Source organism: Squalius cephalus, assembly GCF_949319135.1.
Source record: "Squalius cephalus genome assembly, chromosome: 1".
NCBI lineage: Eukaryota > Metazoa > Chordata > Actinopteri > Cypriniformes > Leuciscidae > Squalius > Squalius cephalus.
Window position 1 is genome coordinate 55871525 of NC_137122.1, and position 21167 is coordinate 55892691.

General features: G+C 37.4%; 2 long non-coding RNA genes across 3 annotated transcripts; both read left to right on the top strand.

Annotated features, from left to right (window-relative positions):
* The first annotated feature begins 14716 nt into the window (after nucleotides 1–14716).
* On the top strand, nucleotides 14717–15511 carry LOC307155811. 2 transcript variants are annotated; one of them, XR_013820585.1, is made up of 3 exons: nucleotides 14717–14838; nucleotides 15212–15265; nucleotides 15446–15511. It is a non-coding gene; the product is annotated as an uncharacterized lncRNA (long non-coding RNA). The 2 variants fall into 2 exon arrangements; XR_013820586.1 differs by lacking the exon at nucleotides 14717–14838 and adding an exon at nucleotides 14853–14965.
* A 121-nt stretch (nucleotides 15512–15632) lies between these two features.
* On the top strand, nucleotides 15633–16303 carry LOC307155835. The gene is made up of 2 exons (XR_013820595.1): nucleotides 15633–15670; nucleotides 16047–16303. It is a non-coding gene; the product is annotated as an uncharacterized lncRNA (long non-coding RNA).
* Nucleotides 16304–21167: the final 4864 nt, after the last annotated feature.

Genomic DNA, 21167 nt, shown 5'->3' on the forward strand with positions numbered 1-21167 from the left:
AAAAGTGTAAACAAAAATAAGCACTGATTATTTCACAGAGAGGAAACAAAGGCGAATATACAGTATACTGTATCATTTTACCATTTAAAGAGAATTTTGTTTCTTGACACACTGATAAAAGCGTTGCACAACTCCTAGAAGTTGAATGGCAGACAATCTGATGTGATCTTCATACATTTTGTGTGCTAAATATGTAATAGACAGTCAGTGAAGGCACTGTGTGCGGTCTGTGGGAGTTGTCTCTGAGGATAGGAGACTATTTTACAAGTAACATTTGATTTGTTAGAATTTTCTTCTACATATGTCCAGCAAATCGGACTGAATGCAAACTCTTCTGGCTACACAAGCTTGATATTATTCATTGTTCGATTGTGAAATGTGTCAGAACACACAAGCACTGCAACTGATTTACCATAAATTTACCAACCAACTGGGAAAAGGCTGATTTTTTAAAAGCATATGGTGCAAAGTGGATATGTTTTGACTCTATTGCAGACTTTTCACTTAAATACTGCAAACTATTATCTTAAACTGGCTTCTTCTGCAGAATGCACAAAAACTGTGTCCAAAATATGTGAATTTAACTCAAAATCCTATAGCAACACAATAGTAATGAGAACACGGTTGATCTCTTTATAATGGCTTTGTCTCAGAACACAACTATATTAGCATTCCAATACACAGATATTGTCATATTTTTGACAGAAACAGATTAGGACTATCAGGGACACCTTTGTAAATGTTTTAGCATACCTGAAACCCAATCTTCTGTTCAACAAAGGAGGTTCATTTTCATTCCTTGGATTGCAACACACTGTCATTCCAAGTTCAATTTCGGTGTTATATATTTATTTATTTAAAAATTAAGGTACTTCCATGTATACGATTGCCAAGAAACAAACACCAAGAACTGCTCAAGCTGACACACACAGCAGAGTAAAAGACACTCAGCTAGTAGATTTAGAGGAAAGGTTTAAAAAGCTGAAACTGAAAAATAAAAAGTGAAGATAAACGAGCTGGATGGTGGGTGACTGACAAGAGTATTACGGACAGATGAGTTTGAGGGGTTTCGGTCAAGGAAGAGAGGACATGTGAAACATAGGGCAAATGAATCGATGCTTGACGCCTTCTGTCAAGCATGAATGAAGTGCCTTTGGGCTGGTGAGATGGGAGATTGATACAGAGTGCAAGGAACACGAAATGTTACCTTTCTATTTCACAACGCCATGTCGTTCCCTGTGGTCAGCACTTGATTGGTTCCAGTTTCATCATGCTGCAAGTACAAAGATTCAAAGCATATTTCAGAGCTATGCAAAACTATTTGGGGAAGAAACAGAGAGTCAGAGTACTGTCTTTGGACTAGCATGCATTATCGCCAGATTTAAAACCTACTGAGCTCCTGTGGGACAAGCTTCAGTGTAAGGTCAGAGAAAAATGCCCTACAAGCCAGTCACACCTCTGGGAAGTGCTGCAAAATGTGTGGGTTGAAATCTTTCCTGAATATCTTTAAAACCTCACGGCTAGAACGTTTCTGCAAAGCTGTATGCATGGCTGCAATAATGTTAGAAATGTACCAATGCACAGACTATAGTTTTATACTACTATAATCTTGCTAAATAACAGTACCACATTCTGTCTGAACACAAACGTTTAGATCATTTCAAACTTTTAAATGCTAGTAGTGAGTATTATCTCACTCTAAATAACATCCAGCAGAGCCATTACTGGACATATTGTATTTCCTGGACATCCTGAAATATACACCCATCCCCCAACATGCACATCTTCCAGCATCCCTCCTATTCACAAGTGTATTGCCAGGATAGATGTATCTCACCCTTGAGACGCCCTCAGACCAGATCACTGCTGCCCTTTGTGTTGGACCTGGTGCTGAAATCTATTCATAGCAGGCTAAACGGATCCAAGCTTCCAGCTACTGGCACATCCAACCCAATCTCACAGGAAATGTTTTACAAGGTGGCGATTTTGAATGAATTCATACAAAAAATTTAATAAAAAAAAAAAAAAAACATAGCATGAAGTTCCACAAACATAACCATCAATGGGGCGTAAGCAGTGCGAATTCATATGAATTAGTCCTCAATTTGCCAAAACATAAATAGTTATATGAGATTGTGTTGGCACATCTTACCTGAATAAGTTGTGTTTTCTATCAGAACCATACCTACAAAATTGTTACATACAAAAATCTGGCATGAAACTGTAGATGGTGCAGGCTAATAGGTCCTTTGACTCACCTGTTCATAATCACATAGTTATCTATAGGGCACAGCTGATTGGTTCCTGCCGTATCAGTTGCCAATGAGCTCGCTGCTCAACCTTCAAATACTTGGGTAGCTTTTTCCTTAGCAGTGCAGCACGCTTTCACACTAGCACTTTTGGTGCGCACCCGGGTTCGAATGACGTCAGAGTTCGGTTCGTTTGGATGATGTGAACGCTGTCTTCCGAACTCGGGTGCGCACCCGCGAACCGTTCTCGAGTCCACTTAAAAAGGTGGTCTGGGGTCACGGTTCATGTGAACTCCAGTACGGTTCCGCTATAACGGTGAACCGCTATTGTTGACGTATAATGTGGTGCGTGCGTGTGTGTATACACTTACCTTGACGAAAAGCAGGATTGACGCACTGCAAGCAGAGAGATGATTTCTGGCTGCCTCCGCAAAAATTGTCTTCGGCGGACAGCCCGCTGTCTTTGGAACGATTTTAGTACTTTTGCGGCAGACAGACACAAATGTGTTTCTCTTTCTGTGTCTTTTCTTTGAAAACAAAACCAAAGGTTAAAAAAAAAATAAGAACAAATGTGAAGCGAGCAATTCTATATAGAGAAAAAGAGAACAGGGCTTGATTTTATTGCTCCTTCTCACCATCTCTAGCTCACAGCAGACTGATGGTCGGGGGTGGTTATGTTCAGACCAAGCTGTCAAAGTGGCGCCATAAGAGAAATAATGGCATTTCAGAGGGGAATACAATTTTCAGATTCTGACTAAAGATTACAAAGATAAACATTTTTGATTAATTTTGGATTAAAAATAAAATAAAATCACTGAATTATTAAAATATGTTGCCGAATAGCCAAATTCCTTGAGAAGAAACCCAAAGCCCTGTTTGTGTAGTGCACAGAATTACTGCCTTGCAGAGCATTCCAGATTTGGTCACTAATGAGTTTCTACGCTCTCTTCGAAGACGCTGCTCACTAGGTTATGGAAAAAAGCTTATATTTTCTCCAAACCCTTGCAGTTTCTATCTCCTCTGCTAGTGGGTGGATTGTAATGAGTCTGCAGTGGATGCTACAGGCTGGAGGCAACGTGCACAACAGAAGTGAGTGAGTTTCCTAGTATAGCACATTTTGGAGCAGATCCACCAGCCACAAGTTTCACCAGCATATGAAGCCATGCAGCTAACAAACTCAAATGCCCCAAAATACATACGTGCCTGCTTGCCAGATCAACAGCTGCTTGTTAGGCATGCATGGAAAACCAGCTTCATGACTGCTAATTCTAAATCTTGCATATTAAAGAGGCCCTTCCCAGAAAAGCATGCCCGTTTTTCCTGGCTGACCTATGGGCCTGTACAGTCTGTGCAAAGGCTGGTTGAACTATGATGGGATATAAATTTCCATCTCCTTTCTGCCACCACAGCACCTGATTAGAATGCATAATGACCGCCGTATATCCTGGCTGCTTTTCCAGTGGTGACCCATAAAAAATGCATGATCAGTATAAGTAAACACCAACATCTTAAAGCGGGCCAGTAGAATAAGGGGGCAAATGGAGGAAACTGACGAGGTTTTTATTGACATTGAGCTTGATCCATATTCTCAACGGGGGCATTCAGAGAAAAACGGGGGGCGTTGGAAGCAAGATTTTTGAAAGGGGGGCGTTCAGGTGTTCATGGGGGGGGCGTTCACGAGTTTACACCAAAGATGCAGACAAGACAAGATTAAACATGTAATTACTTGCAAAATAATCGCCTAGAACATTCTAAAATCTGCCAGTTTAATGCGACATGTAAGCTAAGTATCGTTTCTTTTGCAACGACTCTATTATTTTTCCAGTCATAGACCAACAATCCAGCACTGACAAGAATCACGCATCGGAGGAATGGAAAGTTGACAAGCCATTAAAAAGGTAATGACTTGAGAACCACTTATATATTTTCAAATATTTTCAATAAATCATGTTCCCATTCACTCCGGCGATGAATTTTAAAATGAATTAAACGAAATTCTATTTATAAGGTAAAACTCTTACATTTTTAGGCATTAACTAATGCCAATGCCTAATGCCAAATGTTTTCTTTGTTCACCAAGTAATTTACTGGTCAGGCATTATTGTTAACTCGCAAGACTATTAGGAGAAAATTACAATTTGATGGATAATTTAAATATATTCTGTAATCACATTTTGGTAATGTATTAATTCCGCGGTCACATCTGAGCGCGAAACGCTGCTTGGATAGTTTCAAGATAGTTAAAATAATGAATAATACAATAATAATTTTTAAAACCAATACGTTTATTCTTGTTAGAAGATTATAAGCAGGAGGCAGTTTGCTATTTCCCACAGCTGGCCAAGGTGACCTTTTTTCAGAAACAACACTAAATAGATCTAACAGGCCCACTATTATTATAATTGGCCTAATATATTTTATTTCCATGAATACCATTGTACTGTTTATTATTTCGAGTGATTATATTGAGACTGAAAATACAGACCCACCTATAGCACACATTATCTTATAAATATAAATAAACATTTTACTAGAATAATAAGCAATAAAACAACTAATTCAAATTCAGACTAAAAATATTCATGGAGATAAGAGAACAGTTGAACTGTAAAATAATACTCATTACAGGTGTCTGAGGCTCTTACCGATGACCTCATCCTAGTTTACACTGACCACCTGAGGATGGTTAAGGCCGACATGGAGATCCGCTTCAGGGAACCTCCTTACCCTTGATGTTCCCAGTTGGGTTGTGCAGCCCTTTCAAACGGATGTGATCAGATGCGAGCCCCCTATTCAGGAGCATCTTGTCGACATCCAGTGCGACGACGAAGCCCAGGCTATTTTTCGCACCTCTGGCTGGTGCAGCATGTGGGTCAAATATGCCCAGTGGTATCCGGCTCTCTGGCAAAAGATCAGGCTGCTGATTCTTGCTTTTCCAACAACATATCTCGATATCTCGTTGAGCAGGGATTCAGCCAGGTCATCCACATGCAGTACAAGTACGTCTCTGCAAACCGCAGTAAAGAAATTAGCAGAAATACATCAAGCACAGGGCTCACAGTACTTTTCAAATCGATTTTGAAAGTTTGAATTCGAAAGTTCAAATATTCAGCCTTTTCCCTGTCAGTGTTCTCCATTGAAAATAATTTCTAAGAATGCTTCTTGTTTGCTGACTGGCTGTTCGCGGTACAGCAAATTTGTACAAAAATGTCAAATTTGTAACCGTTGCATTTCGTTAACACTGATATACACTGATATATAGGCTAATTTCTACTTCAAATTACTTGTTTTGCTCTCTGGGAAACTATAATAATATTCCCACTGTTCAGTCAAATCAAATCTGTTATTTGGCTTTTAGTGACATGCTTTGTAATATGAAAGCTGCAGTCCATAACTTTTGGCGCTCTAGTGGTAAATAAACAAAATTGCAGGCGTCTTGGTACTGTGCAGGTACTGTGCTACTCCGCCGCGGTGCCGAGTGCCGACTCCCGACTCCCGACTCGAACCAGTCAGGGGCCGTTCACATACCGCGTTTCATGCGCGTGCAAATTCGTTATTCATAATAAAAGCAACGCGGTTGGTTGAAAACATCTCAACTTTTCAGAATGGCAAGCGCACAGCAGGTCATGTGACAAAAACAACCGATCAGGGGCCGGTTTCACAAAGCTATTTTAGACCGGTCTATAGTGTTAGACAAGTCTAAAATTTGCTCATAGACTATTGGCTAATGCAAGTTAGACTGTTTCACAAAAATAAACACTGATTTAATTTAGACCAAAAAAATTAGACACCTTACCCCCAGGCTAACTTAGATCTAAGACTCTATGTTACCTTGGCAACCAGCAGTAACAATCAGTTACATTACAAACAGCCAAAAGAAAAGGGAAAATGGCTCATAATTTAAACATTTCTTCTTGTTACTACATTCTCCGCTAAATTTCCCAAGTAAAATGTCCTTGTAACTGTTATAGTCCTCCAACAAACACATATTTTCCACTGGGGTAAACTGCACTGAGCGGTTGAATGCGCTTACTCGATCCGCCATGTTTTTTGTTTTGAAAAGTGTCTTATTTTACCCAGAATGCATTGCCGTGTAGTCCTACTTAAGATAGTCAGAGTCTTAAGTGCTTTGTGCAACGGTCTGATTTAGATGTCTATCTGAAGTCTGACTATCTACTATATCTAAGCCATAGTCAAAGTCTATCTTTGTGAAACCGGCCCCAACTTCGGTATTTCCGTAATAAGGGACCTGGATAATGGATAAGGGGCGCTGGCCCAAAAAAGGTTGAGAACCACTGATATAGAGACATCCCCACAGATGACCTTTCTGGGTCAAGAGTGATAATGAAGGAAATGGATGATATTTCAGGCAACAAAAGAAAACTTCGAACATGTGGGAGGACAATGCATCTAAATTTATTAGGAGAGTGAGAGTATATCAATATGTCATGATGCATCATCTGCTTCTTGATGAACCCTTTTCATCCCCAGCTTTATCAGTGTCCTGATTGCCCATGAGAACAGCTTGAGAGAAGCAATGAATTTCCCAGAGGAACCACAGAAAGGTTATTCTAAATCGTTTCTACTCCCCATAAATCGTTACAGATGATTTAGTCATATAATCTGAACCCAGTACACCTGAGTGAATTGACTGTGGTAGCTGCATGAAAGCTGGTTTACAGCAATTCAAGCAAAATACTTTTATTTATACTGAGATGTTTCTGATCTTCTATATGATGATTCTTCTTATAGAAGATGGTGACGATTTCTGCTCGACTGAATCTCATCACATTTTCATGGGTTTGGATGGTCTACGTTTTAATGTCTAAAGTGAAAAAGACTGGCACAAAATCAATTTCAGTTGATGGAAGTTTGAGAAAGAGCTATTGTTTTCTAATTTTGTCAAATGATGTGTGCCCTTGTGGTAGGACTGGGCGATAAATCGATTTTATCGATTAACTCGAATGTGTGGTTTACGTCAACTTGTTTGAATGAAAATCGGTTTTCTCTATAACATCCGGCGACGCTCCCCTCTGGGCTCCCGTAGTTCAGAATGGGCTCAGCCCTCCCCCCGTGCATTTGCCATAGAAATACACAAACAACATGGCAGCGAGCAGGGAAGAACTCGTTCACAAGAAAGGCACAGTGTCATCCGTAATTTGGAATTGGTTCGGTTTTGCAGTGTCAGACGCAGAACAAACAACACCCCGCTGCAAAGTGTGGTTGAAGTCTGTAGCTAGCAAAGGTAGCAGTACGACCAATTTACTGCAGCACTTCAAACAGAGGCATGCTGCCGAGGGGGAGAGATGTTGTGCCCTGCGAAATGAACAAGACACAAGCACAAGCACACCAAAAAACAACCTACAGTCTTACAAACATTTACAAACATCCGGTATGATAAGAATGGGGCCCGGTGGAAAGCAATCACGGATGCAGTTGCAATGTATATTGCAAAAGATATGGTGCCCATATATACTGTGGAAAAGCTGGGGTTTATTCACATGCTGAAAGTTTTGGACCCCAGGTATGTGCTACCAAGCCTTGCCTCAGCTATATAACAGTACAGAGCTGGAAGGGGTGTCGTTTTACTCCGCCACAACAGAGTTATGTGTTTTAGAAAAAAAGAAAGGATGTTCAAATTAAAAAAAGCACAACAAATAAGCACTTTATGCTCTCATGCACTGATATTTAATGGTGTTGAATGCTTTGTTTGCACTTTATCAGAACTACCTCCTATCTACTGAATAGCAAGATGTTAAACTTGTGTTTAAAGAAAACCTATCAAAAAGGGTCACATAATTTTATGTTTTATGTTATGTTACATTGTATGTTATGTTACATTTTCACTGTTTATAATGGCAGGGCCTGCCATCTTGTTTTTTTTTTTTTTTTTGGACATCCAGATCAAATCCCAGAAGGGAAAATCAAAACAAAATAAAGTTAAAACTTGTTTTGAACAATTTCTTTGTCATCTGCAGATTGATTTTAAGTAGGGGGAAAAAAATCGATTTAAATCGTAAATGGGATTTTTTTTGTGAAAAAAATCTGGGATTTTTTTTAGGCCATATCACCCAGCCCTACCTTGTGGAAAATAAGTGCAGTTCATTGTATTGAATGTGCACTTATAGTATTTAAAAAAAAAAAAAAAACATGTACTTACAGATAATGCAATATTAAATACAGCTGCAAGCAACAATTATCAGGGCTCAAGTGCTTTAAAATGGAATTATAAGATATTACATATTATATAGCTAGCATGTAAAGAAGACCACTTTCTGCAATTTAAGGTCATTTACTACAGAAATAACGTGTATTTGAAACCTTTTAAACTATTATAGCTCCACCTACTGCCCGATCTCCATAAATGTTTGCATGCTTATTTTGAATCATGTCGCATGTGCTCACCTAATTTCATGAAGTTCTGAGATTTTGTTTTGGAATTATAGGCTGTTGTGTACACTTGGACATGGCTGTTGCTAAATGAACCTGTTATAGCTCACCAAATGCTAAGGTTCACAATTTTTATATATATATATATAATTATTGACCTAGAGAGTCCAGAGCTGAAAAGCATAGGACTATTTCGCGAAAGTAGGTTTTTCAAATAGTCGATTTATAAATCGATTTATAATAAACGATTTTATTGACAGCAATGGTCCTAGAGGCAAAGTTGTTCAGAATGAGGAGTTTTATCATTTGGTATGAAAATCATGTGCATGTGTGAAAAATCACGTAATATACCCGACAATCAACGTGCTGGAAAAATGCGATGGCACCTTCTGATGGCCGATTTCTTTTCAATTTTTCACAGACCTCAAGGGCCATGTGTCAAAAAGGCCCAGTGAATTTGGTTCTGGTCGGCCTTCATTTACCTTGTCTAACAGGTGCTAAAAACTCATTGGCCGGTGGCGGCCATGTTTTTCAAGATACGCGAATGTCCTCTTAGACAATCACGGCACCTTGGAAAAAGACACTGCATGCCAATTTTCAAGTCAGTCGTACTGACTGAAGCATAGCTATAGACGTAAAAAAAAGGTGATGTCCGCAACACTGCTCTTTGCTCCCATATTTAATAAAAAATGCAACGTTTCGACCCTACTGGGTCTACTTCAGGCAAATGGTGGACACATTTGATGAAGACCTATATATATCCCTTCAATCAAATGTGTCCACCATTTGCCTGAAGTAGACCCAGTAGGGTCGAATCGTTGCATTTTTTATTAAATATGGGAGCAAAGCACACAATTACTTTTTTACTTATATAGCTATAGACATATTCATGTTTTTTTCCCCATTGTATAGTGCCATCAAGCCAGTCGCTGCTTCCTTTTTCACGTGACCACAGACTGAGCCCATACATAGGTTTACCATGTTGGGTGAAATTATCTCATTCTGTTCATTCATTCTGTAAATATGGCCACCGAGTGAACAGACTTTCCTTGAAAGGGACTTGATAATACTGTGGTGTGTTATTCAAAGTTATGTATTCAAAGTTTACAATTAAAGTTAACATATTTTAAATGTAATAAACTGCAACTTCATTACAAATGTGTTTTAACAGAAATGACAAACATCATAAATGCTTGTCAGTACTTTTGGCAGTACGCTTTCAAAGGTATAATTACGAAATAACATTTAAAGATATTCTTAAGTCTTAACTGTGTCAAAGTGATTGCATTTAATATACATTTAAAATATAACGGTCATTTAATTGCAACTTCCATGCAATTAAGTGTTTGAATTTGCAGTTTGCTGTAATAAGTACTCTTTTTACAAGTATACTACAGTGCACTGCTTTTTCACAAGGGTGTATTTGGGAAACATAATATTCTAAGTATGAAATTAGCCTTAACAAGACTGATGTTGTCAGTCATGATGACTTAGCAAGACTGCCAGCACCCATATCACCCTGTAGCCCAAGACTGGTCTCCCACTGAAGCTAAGCAGGGTTGAGTCTGGTCAGTAAATAGATGGGAGACCTCCTGAGAAAACTAGGTTGCTGCTGGAAGAGGTGTTATTGACCCAAGGAATATATTTATGGCCATAGAGTTCTCGATCTTGACCTTTCTATACATACTCAAAGACTCCTAGTCCTCCTAGGCCAGTAGGGGGCGCTCACCCTTTTGTCTGTGTGGGTCCTAACGCCCCAGTGTAGTGACGGGGACACTATACTGTAACAAGCACCATCCTTCGGATGAGACGTAAAACCGAGGTCCTGACTCAGTGTGGTCATTAAAAATCTCGTAAAGAGTAGGGGTGTAGCCCCGGTGTCCAGACCACATTCCCTCCATCGGCCCTTGTCAGCCATGGCCTCCTAATAATCCCCATCCACTGAATTGGCTCTATCACTCTCTCTCTCTCCACCTATAGATGGTGTGTGTGAGCGCACTGGCGCTGTTGTTCTGTGGCTGCCGTCGCATCATCCCAGTGGATGCTCACACTGGTGGTGGTTGAGGAGAGATCCCTGGTATGATTGTAAAGCGCTTTGGGTGTACAGTAGTACATATGAAAAGCGCTATATAAATGCCTCATTCATTCATTCATGTTCTACAGAAGAATCTTTTGAGATTTGGTGGAAATGACATTTTTTCCTTTATAAAAATGGCAGAATTGAATACAAGCTGAATAAACTAGTGAGTTTACAGTATTTTCTAAAGGCCTGCAGGGTCCAAATGCCCATAGTTGAAGTAATAGTATGGTCAAGCACTATTGTTTTGTCCATAACGAATCCTGTCAGTGCTGGTACACACACACACACACACACACAAAAAAAACTCTCAATCAACACAATCCATAAACCCATTTCCTCTCCTCTCATCTCCCCTTCACTGCTGTGCTCATTCTCAATGCTTCATGCAAACTTCATGAATAATTGATTTCACTCCAACAGGGGAAATTTGTTTCCGATGCAGGGCATCATGCCAGCTCTTGACAATCCACTCCATGTTCTGGGCAGAAGACAGAAGGCCCTCAGGAAAACTCCAAACAAGGACACTTTAAGGACCTTATCTTCAGCTTAAGTAGGCAAATAGATATTCAAAAGAAAATCACATTACCTCTGCATATACTGCTGACACTCTTGTACTTTTGGTCTCTGGAGGTGAAATCGGGCTCTCTGATAATCTGTTCTAACAGCATCTTAACTGAAATAAGAACTCGTAATTGACAAATCTGGACATGATTTGAAACTCAGTTGAGGTTGCAAACAACACGGCTCTCTTTATAAGCATAAAACTACTTGTTTAAAATAAAAAACAACAGAAAATAGTAACAGTCCAATAAACCAATCTATTTAGATAACAAAAGACCTCGCTTTCCTCACACAGAACAAACATCAAAATCCATTCATACCTTGTAGCCTACAGGCTCATATGTAAAGCAGCATCAACTCAGTTACTGTATTTGCATATTGTACTATTTGAAGTTGAGAGCTTTGTGTGATCAGGGCTGTGAGATGCTGAGGCGACATGGGACCTAAAATTATAAATTGTATGAATGATTGTAGTCACAAAGAGAGCTGAGGATCACTCTTTTTTTTTCTCTCCCAGTTGTTTCATAACTTTTTTTCATTTTTATGGATCAGGCCCAGGATTTGGGGATTTTTAAGGATTTCGCTTCAACACCCCTTAACCATGGACATCATTACCTAATGCATGCTTTGATAAACAAATACTTTTTTCTTACCATTTTTATTTTTATTTTACTGATTTGTGGGCATATTGTGGTTGATTTAAATTAGCCTAAGAATAATAGGAAACAAATAGCTGCACATGAAATAGGTTTGACACACTTATATTTTAAAGGAGGCTTCTGTAAAACATTGGCTCTTTGGAGAAACTCCAAAAAGTGTAGACTACCTACATACACATGAAATAAACACGAATGGCAGTAAAAAAACAACAACTTTTATTCCTTTTCACACAAATACAAGAATAGTACGGGAACAGGCTCATAAAGATTTCTTTTTGCATGGTTCCTTGTTGCATGATACTATGTTATGACCTTTAAAACACTTTTACCATAGTGCATGATTTGCAAACGAATACATTTTGATGTTTGCATCACATAGCGTGGCTTTTCTGACATAGTAAACTTGCTCGGTACATTGCACGAGTCACAATAAAAAACCTCAAAGATTTATAGAAGCAGCTAAAATGACATGGATGCTACAAAAATGCACTTTTTATTTCACGTTTGCTTTTGTTAACACTATTAGTTAGGTTAATGTTGAGGTTTAGAGTAGGTGGTTATTTTCAAACATTGATCTTTTGGCACCACTTACTGAACATTTCATTTCCGGACTTATGATACATACACAACCAACAATAAAACGTTGCCAGATTGACATTCTTTTTGGATCAAACTGTGCAAGAAGCAACAACATATCATTCTGCAGAAATGTCACCACAGGCAGCTTTTTCCACCAAGCCTGGATAACTGGTGTTGTCTGCATTGAGGTTTTTGGTGTAATAAATATATGGACATTAACTGATGGGTCGACTCTTTATTTACTGATAAAAGCAGACAAAGCAGTCTTTTATAATGTGAATTTCCCCTTTACAATCCTATTCCACACAGACACAATATAGGGAAAGGAAACATTCAAGTACTAAAATGACAAAGATTTAACAACATTAATGACAAGCAACACACCAGATGTCTTATATAATGTGAATTCACTCTTTACACATCTGTGAAATACATTTTTGGTGCAATGCAATTAGCATGTGCTCCAAGTTTGCTGATTAGACCAAAAACATGCAAATAATCGGAAACATGAACACTTGAACATTTTGTGTAATTCGAAATAGTAATGTGACATGTAGGCTATAATACAGTAAACTTTCCAAACCCGTAACACCAGTGTACACGTGTGGTGTATAAGATTATTTATGATTTCTGGCATGCATATAATGTGTATACAAATCAAGGAAGAAGAAAACGTTGGGTCATTTGCACACTGAAGCCATTGCACAACAGATCCCAGCTCCCAATTTTGCTTCTGTAATGATTATTCATTTTATGCTGCTTTGCTTGGTTCAACACTGCGTGCGTTGTGTTGTTGTAATCATTTTTACTGGTATAAACTGACCCCAAAAGCCTGATGATGCAAATATAGTAAGGCAAGCCACAAGGCATCAGCTGGCACCACAGGGAAGATCCTACACAGGTCTTACACAATTTTCCCATGATCCGGGAGTCATGCCAGCAGCGCTGCTCCATATTAATTCAGGTCAGGCAGAAGCACAGGCAGCCATTTCTCAACAGTTAGTCAAGCCCAGGACAGAAACCTGCACACACATTTCCTAAGACTATCGGATAGGTCAATCGGTCTTCTCACTTCTGTTTATATCACCGTCAGTAAGCTTTTTCAATCATAATAAAGGCTTCATAACATTAACAACATATTCCCTTTAATAATCACAGCTCATTCATTTGATAAGTCTTCTAGCTTCGCAGTTAGTCTTGCTTTAATGTTCTGCAGTGGATCAAAGCAGAGCAAAGCTTCTGGGACTTGAAATTAGCCTTCAAAAACACACAGTCAGCATGGACGTGTCCCTCCAGGACCCACTAAGGAAAAATAGCTCGCTATGGGTTGTCCTGCTATGAAAATACACTCAAATTTCCACGAAATCAGCGCTAGCCTCTTGCAGAGGTGGAGGACATCACGGGTAAAACCAAGCAATTGTGATTAAGACAATGTTTGGTGAATCTGGAGCGTTTGTGGATTTATCACACTTAGGAAAGCATCGCAAACTCCTTTCCAGATGATAAATGACTGCAGGAAATGCTAAATCTGAACAGATTAATCTACACAGGCCCACAGAAAACTCAGTAACTCTCAGAAGAGCTTCATTTGTTCAAGGTTTTGTCATCACTCATCAAAGCTCACATTTGGTACACATAATTTTATCCTCATTTAAAAAAAATAAATAAAAAAAAGTTTTCCACAAAGAAATGAATAGTACTTTTGATAAAAAAAATAAATAAAAAAAAGTCTCATGAGATGAAACCTCCAGGCGTATCTAAGCCCTAACCCTACACTGTTAGACTTTTCTGTAATTTCTACAGTTATTTACTTTAAATCCCCCAGTATTATACTGCTATTTCTCTTTACAGTAAATAACTGTGATTCCCATTGCATCATGGGAATTTTCTGTGACGTCTAACACCACATACAGAGACTTACTGTATTTTTTAAATTTGCTGTATACTACTGTATTTGACGTAACTGCCTCTCTGGCTGGCACCATTCCACCGTGCTTTTTATTTCCTAATTTTTGCCTTACACCGCGTGTCTACAACGCTATAATAGCCAGAGGCTGTCTATATTGGACACATTGAAGCGACCGGACCTTTAAATGCAAACCTGTTTGTCCCTTGTCAGAAATAGCGCGAGCGCTTGGACTCGTATCGGACTACGTCAGAAATATAACGGCCGCGGCGCATCACTGTCTGGGATTTGTCGTGGCGCGTCAGTGCATCCAGTGTAGGTAATGGGGTCTGTGTTTTGTTGGATCGCGACGTTCGTGTCTGGCCCGGGGAAGAGACGGAATTCACTTCACCGAGAGAGAGATCAGCAAGCAAGGTAAAAAAAAAAAAAAAAAAAAAAACTTCTGTGTGTGTTGACAGGATTGTGCCCAGTTTAATGTTATAACGTTAACGTTAGCCTAACGTTACTCGTCGTCAACATGGCGGTAACGAACTTTACCATGGTAAACTGAGCTAACGTTTCATTTTACACACTTTGTTAGATTGAATTGTCGAGTTAAAATATGCCAACGAGCAACGCGTTTACATAAACAATAAATGTGAATAAACTAATGTGAAATTCTGTTTATAGCCTAATGTTGGCCTACTGATGAGAACCTTTATAGTTTTAGCATTATTTTTCAAACTATACCATATTATAGTTTTTTTTAAATGGAATTTAATATATACTTCCATTTTTGTGTTTAAAGGCAACTGCAACAAAGCGCCAATTCGCGCCAGTGACTTCTAGCAAGATTCCAGAGGTAAAGCAGCCCATTTGTGATATATTTTGAGATAAGTTTGCTGAAATGATTAGCATACGCTATGTGAAAATTGCTTTGAGCCACTGGTGCAGACTAGGTAGCTTACAATATCTTATAAAATCTCTATAAACTTTATATCAAATAAGTGACCTTTGCATTATGTCTAACTTTATTACACAGCAAATGAACCAATCAGAAGATGGACCATTGTCTTTGTTCAGTCTCACCAGATTAAATGTATCCAGGTAAACACTGCAGTAAAACTCTCACTAATTCATTCATACCAAATCTAGCATTCTAAACAACTTAAGTTTATATTTTTGCATTATTTTGATATTTTATTAGCCAGAAGACTCTAGCATTGCAGTCCCACCTGACTAGGAAGGTCCTAATATCAGCGCACAGGTGGGTTATACTGTAGGAAGGAGAACGAACATCACACAGTGATTTCTTGCATGTGTCTTACTGTGTATTTGTCTCAAACAGGTACTCCTTCACTGCAGACAAGCTAAAATGGGCTAAACTCATCGATTTCAGTCGTTTTTTTCTATGGATCTCATCATTTTTGGACAGAATTTAGGATTTGTAAGTATTAAAATTTAATCTGGCATAATTTAATTTAGTTCTTTTGTATGCTATTTATTGACAAAAGCTGTTTACAAATATATATTCTTAAGTTTTTGTGAAAATAATAATAAAAATTAACAAAAAAGGAGGTTAAAAATAATGTGACACTAATATTCTCTCTCTCTCTCTCTCTCTCTCTCTCTCTCTCATATAGTTTTGGAACCGGGATCTCCTCTGAAGGACTGAGTACATTTGTGTTTGTGGGCACGCATGCAGACCAGGGAACATTCTGATGTTGTCAATCAAGTTCTGAACAGGAACCAATCTTTGGAGAAGTTCATTTATTCACAAAGGTGGACAAAAACATTGTGTTGGCTTTTTAAAGATTATTTTGATGATGATTTTTACTCCTATGCTGTAGAAAAGATGGAGTAGACAGTCAGACATTGATAATAATAAGAAATGTTTCTTGAGCATCAAAGAGACTTCTTTCAAAAACATTAAGACACTTAAATACTTCTTTTGGCCACCAGTGTACATGAATCCAACACATTTTTGGAAATAAGTGAAATTATTTTTAAGGTGGGGTTATGTGTCATGTATTGTGAAAAGAACTGTGTTTTGTCCTGTTTTGGACATTTCCTTTTTGAATGCTTAATTTATTTATATTCTGCAGTTTTATGAATGTAATGGTTGATATTTCATTATAATACTTGTATAAGCTAAACAACCAATGACTCTACATTCATTTAGTCAAATGCTAATGTTTTGTTTATGGTTTTATGTATGTTTTCAAAAATGTTTGCAGTGAAGGACAGCACATAATGTGTTAATTTAACACGTTTACACATCTTTGTGCTAACCTCTCTGACATATTTACTTTGTTAAAATCATTAACACAATGAATGAGTTAAAATTAACACAAAAAAATGTTGTCTCTAAACTCACCCATTAATGTGTAAAAATTTCACACATCATTTCCAGCATTGGCATGTTTATTTTGTGATATATACGAAATGTTTTAAATAAAAAAATGGTATTTTGTGATAACTTTGTCTAATTGGTTTGTATGAAAGTAGTACTTATGTGGGATAAAAATAAAATTAATCATATATCAAAATTATCAAATCTAATTTATATTTAGTACAAATAAAAATAATTACAGTAGTGTACTGATTAGCTTAGTTTTTACAGTAATGCACTGTACTGATTAGCTTCGTTTTTACAGTAATGCACTGTATTTACACAAAACTGAAATACGGTTTGGTACTGTAACTCTTAATTACAGTAACTTACTGGCAACAGTGTTGCCAGTAAGTTACTGTAAAAAACCCTTGAAAAGTCTAACAGTGTAGTAAGTACATGTTGTCAATTAATTAATATCACTCAGTATTAATTGTGTAATACAATACAAAACCCTAAGTTTCTAAACACATTCATGTGTTACCAATTGCACTCTGTAATAATTTTGAATGAAAAGTTCAGTAACGCTTTAGATTACAGCTCGGAAAGTACTGAGTAATTAAATCGATTTTAAAGTGTAACTTTTGTTGATTATAGTGTACCTAAAGTACTTACATGGAAGTATAAGGGAACAATATGTAATAGTTTGGAGAATAAAGGGGTAACAGCCAGGAGAATTAACAAATTATTTATACTGTAAGTATTATAGAACTAAGGGGTACTTATTCCACTATTATGATACAACAATCTTACATTTGGGAGCAATTTAACAAGAGCATACACTGCGTACCTTTTTGTAATAATTAGTATTTTTTCAAATTACAGGGTACATCTATGAGAATGCATCTATACAGAATCTATGCATTTATACAGTAATCTTTTTAACAAAAGTGCACTGAATTATAGAACTATTGGGGAAAGATACTCTTGTTTCATGTAGTGGTGCTTGTTACCCTCTTGTTCCATGTAGTTACAGGGTAAGTACAATAAAAATACATACACGCAATCTTATATCACTGACTCAGAAACCTTTATTTGAAAAATAACTTAATTCAAAACAGATTTACAACACTTCTTTTTCATTTAAAAGTGCTCTTTTAATCAACAATTCTTTTCAAATGCTTAAGTCTATCTGTATATCTTTGTTGTATTATAAGTACCTCTTAGTTCTATAATATTACAGTATACATAATTTTTAATTCTCCTGGTTGTTACCCCTTTATTCCTCAAATTTTACATATTGTTCCCTTATACTTACATGCAAATACTTTATAGGTACACTATAATTTCCAAAAGTTACACTGTAAATTCATCTTAATTATGCAGTACTTTCCGGGCTATATAAAGCGTTACCAAAAGTTCATTTTAAATCAATGTTATAATAATATTTTGTCGGGCTTTAAATAAGGACACTTATCTTGATGTGTTTACTAAAGTAAAGTATAATAAAGTTCTTTATTATAATTTTAACTGTAGTGTTACTCAATATTACATTGCACTCAGGTATATTCTTTTAAAGTATACCATATCCATAAAAAGTACTCTTTTTAAAAGTATGCTAAAGTGTTTTTCTTTTTCACAAAGAACCCCACAGCAACAGACATCACACCATGAAATGCTTTCAAGACATAGCCGCACTGCTGCAAACATTTCACAGTCAGAAGGTTTGAGCCATAAACCCTCTAGGAAAGTGTGAAAATCTATTGGGATTGAAATGGATCCAAGAAAATAAATTGTATTAAGAAATAAACCAAACAAAAGATAAACAAACAGCTCCGGTCTGAGGCAGTAGTTAATGATAACGGTTTTCATTATGGAAACAGTGCTAAAATTGTGTCTCTAGTGCCACATTTTACATATTTAAAGTAATTACTGTTTTAAAGGAAAGTGCAAAACATGTTTTGTTCAATCTGATGGAACGTCCTATTCATCTGGGTGTGCAGTGAAGCCATTATCTGTATTTGTTAGGATGGCAAATGATTCATATTTGAACATTTGTACTCAATATATAGTCAGCGTGGCTTTACCAAGAAGTTGGTCAAAACTAAATGAAAATCCCCTTTTTATGCAAATCGTGAATGGTTCCATTACACCACATGCCAAATTTAATTCACACACATATATTGTACAGTAAAGTTAAAGAATAGTAGGTAACTTCTGTAAATATATTTTACTTATTCATGACGGATTCTCTAATATCTGAGATTATCATTGAATATCCTGTTTTACTAATAAATGCATCAGATTATGGAAGTAAAATGGGTTGCAGATGTATTGAAAGTCTATGTCTTTATGTTGACTTTACTAAATAATGGAATGAAAAATAGCATAACAACAGTTTCTTTAAACGTTGACTGGGTGTTTCTTCACCTATGGCCAATTTTGGACTTGTAAACTCCATTTAAACAATTTTCACACTTACGCTAATTTAGTTCATCCACTAAGAAGTCTTCTTTTAGCTTAGACACTGACGGTGTATTGTGCTTTGGTGTTTTTGTACAGTCAACATGGCAAACTCTTTCAGAGAAGTTGTTTCATCTCCTTTTAAAGCACTGGCGCAAAAGCAATAAAAGCAGTACTTGTGTAACAAATTTACCACCCTCAGCTATAAATTTCAAGACAATTACTGTCAGACTTCAACAGAACTCCATTGTTTTATGAGTACCCAAGTTTTTTTGCAGAAATGCAAGCTTTAGCGTAAAGTTCTGCCAGGAAGACTCAATGTTACATCACTCATTACTTCTGGTTATCCAATCACTATCTAATACCTAGAGTATAAAAGATCGTTACTCACACATGTTTGATTTCGCAGATGACGACGCAAACATTCACCTCCACCCTCCCCACCACCACCAGGATGGTCCCTGTCCTTACCTCCCCGGGGGTCGCCTGCGCCCCTGCCTCCATCTTCGGTTTCAGTTTTTGATTACCTGTTTTTAAATTCATTCTGCGCTTTTTTGTATTGTATTGTATACTATTGTAAATGATAGTCTATGTATAAACACGCCATGTTAAAAATAGTTCAACTTGTGGCTCTTGTTTTGTTACATTCTGTTACACTTCATCCAGTTATTGGTGATGCACCCAATTATAGCAAGCAGGCGATTATATATTGCATATCACTAAAACATAACTCTCTGAGTTTTTTGGGAAAGGTAGTCTAATGTCATTTTAAATCCATTATTCATGCTGTTTCAAATAAGCTATTCAGCTTCAGGCATGCCAGCACTTGGAACTACAAGTATTCATTATCTCTTTAGTCGGCATAGAATTGTTTATACAATGTAATGTCATGCATGGAAAACAAAATCTCCAGGAAAAAGCAATATGTTCCTTGAGTCAGTGTCAACATGCAAACATGAATATTCTCCCATTTTTCATATTTAAAGCTAATCCATCTACTAACGGCTAACAGTTTGTACTATAATCCACAGACGACAGGCAAATGCCAAGAGGCTTACAGGCTCTTGCTGTTTGATTTTTAATATGCAAAAAAAAAAAAAAAAAAATCTAAAGTGATCATTCACTGATGTGAGCCACAGGCTAGATTTATGCTTCTCAAACCTTTGACGTAATCTCCATCCTCTACATGAGCCAAACAGTAACAACGTCACCAAATTCATAGCATCATCGATAAAACTTCATTTCCTGAAATGCTTTAAACCATCAGGCTTTACGTCTGTGTGGATGTTTATCTGTGAATTTCAAAAGAAGAAGATTAGGCAACAGGAGTTTATTCCATCCATCTTTAATAATTGATACGGTCAGAACTAATGAAATGCAATGACATGTCTGACCTATGGCTTGAGTGGGAACAGCACTGTAACAAATGTCTCCGCCTTGTAGGGGTCTGATGGAGGAAAGGGTCTCACTTGATTACAGGGGTGGTCGATTTCAAAGCAAGTGGAAGTGGTTTTGTCTTGTAGAAAGGCACAGGATGTAAAGTCCATCAGGGAACCTCTCAAAGACAGTGCTGAGGAAGACATAAATTCCCTCAGCAATACAGTACTCCACTGAAGCACTGATGACTGGTGCATCTGCAGTGCGTAATCATGGCAGCAGGATAATTGCAGCAGCAGGCGCACATTGAGCTTCTGAACAGTGTTTCTGCTGCACGACAGAACTGCATACAGCTCCATGGAAGATATTTCATTGAGCATTCCTTTTGAAAAAGATCATTAAATAGTTATCAGAAGTGAGATGTTTTTTTTTAAATCGGTGCTACCAGAAAACTGAGAAAAAGCTCTGTTGTCTGCCCTTTTGTAAAAGAGGTAGAACATTATCAACACCTTTAATGCAATTCCGAAAACACACAAGCTGGTATTGGGGACCTTGCAGCAGATAGATATAATGTTGCAATCCCAAATTCGGA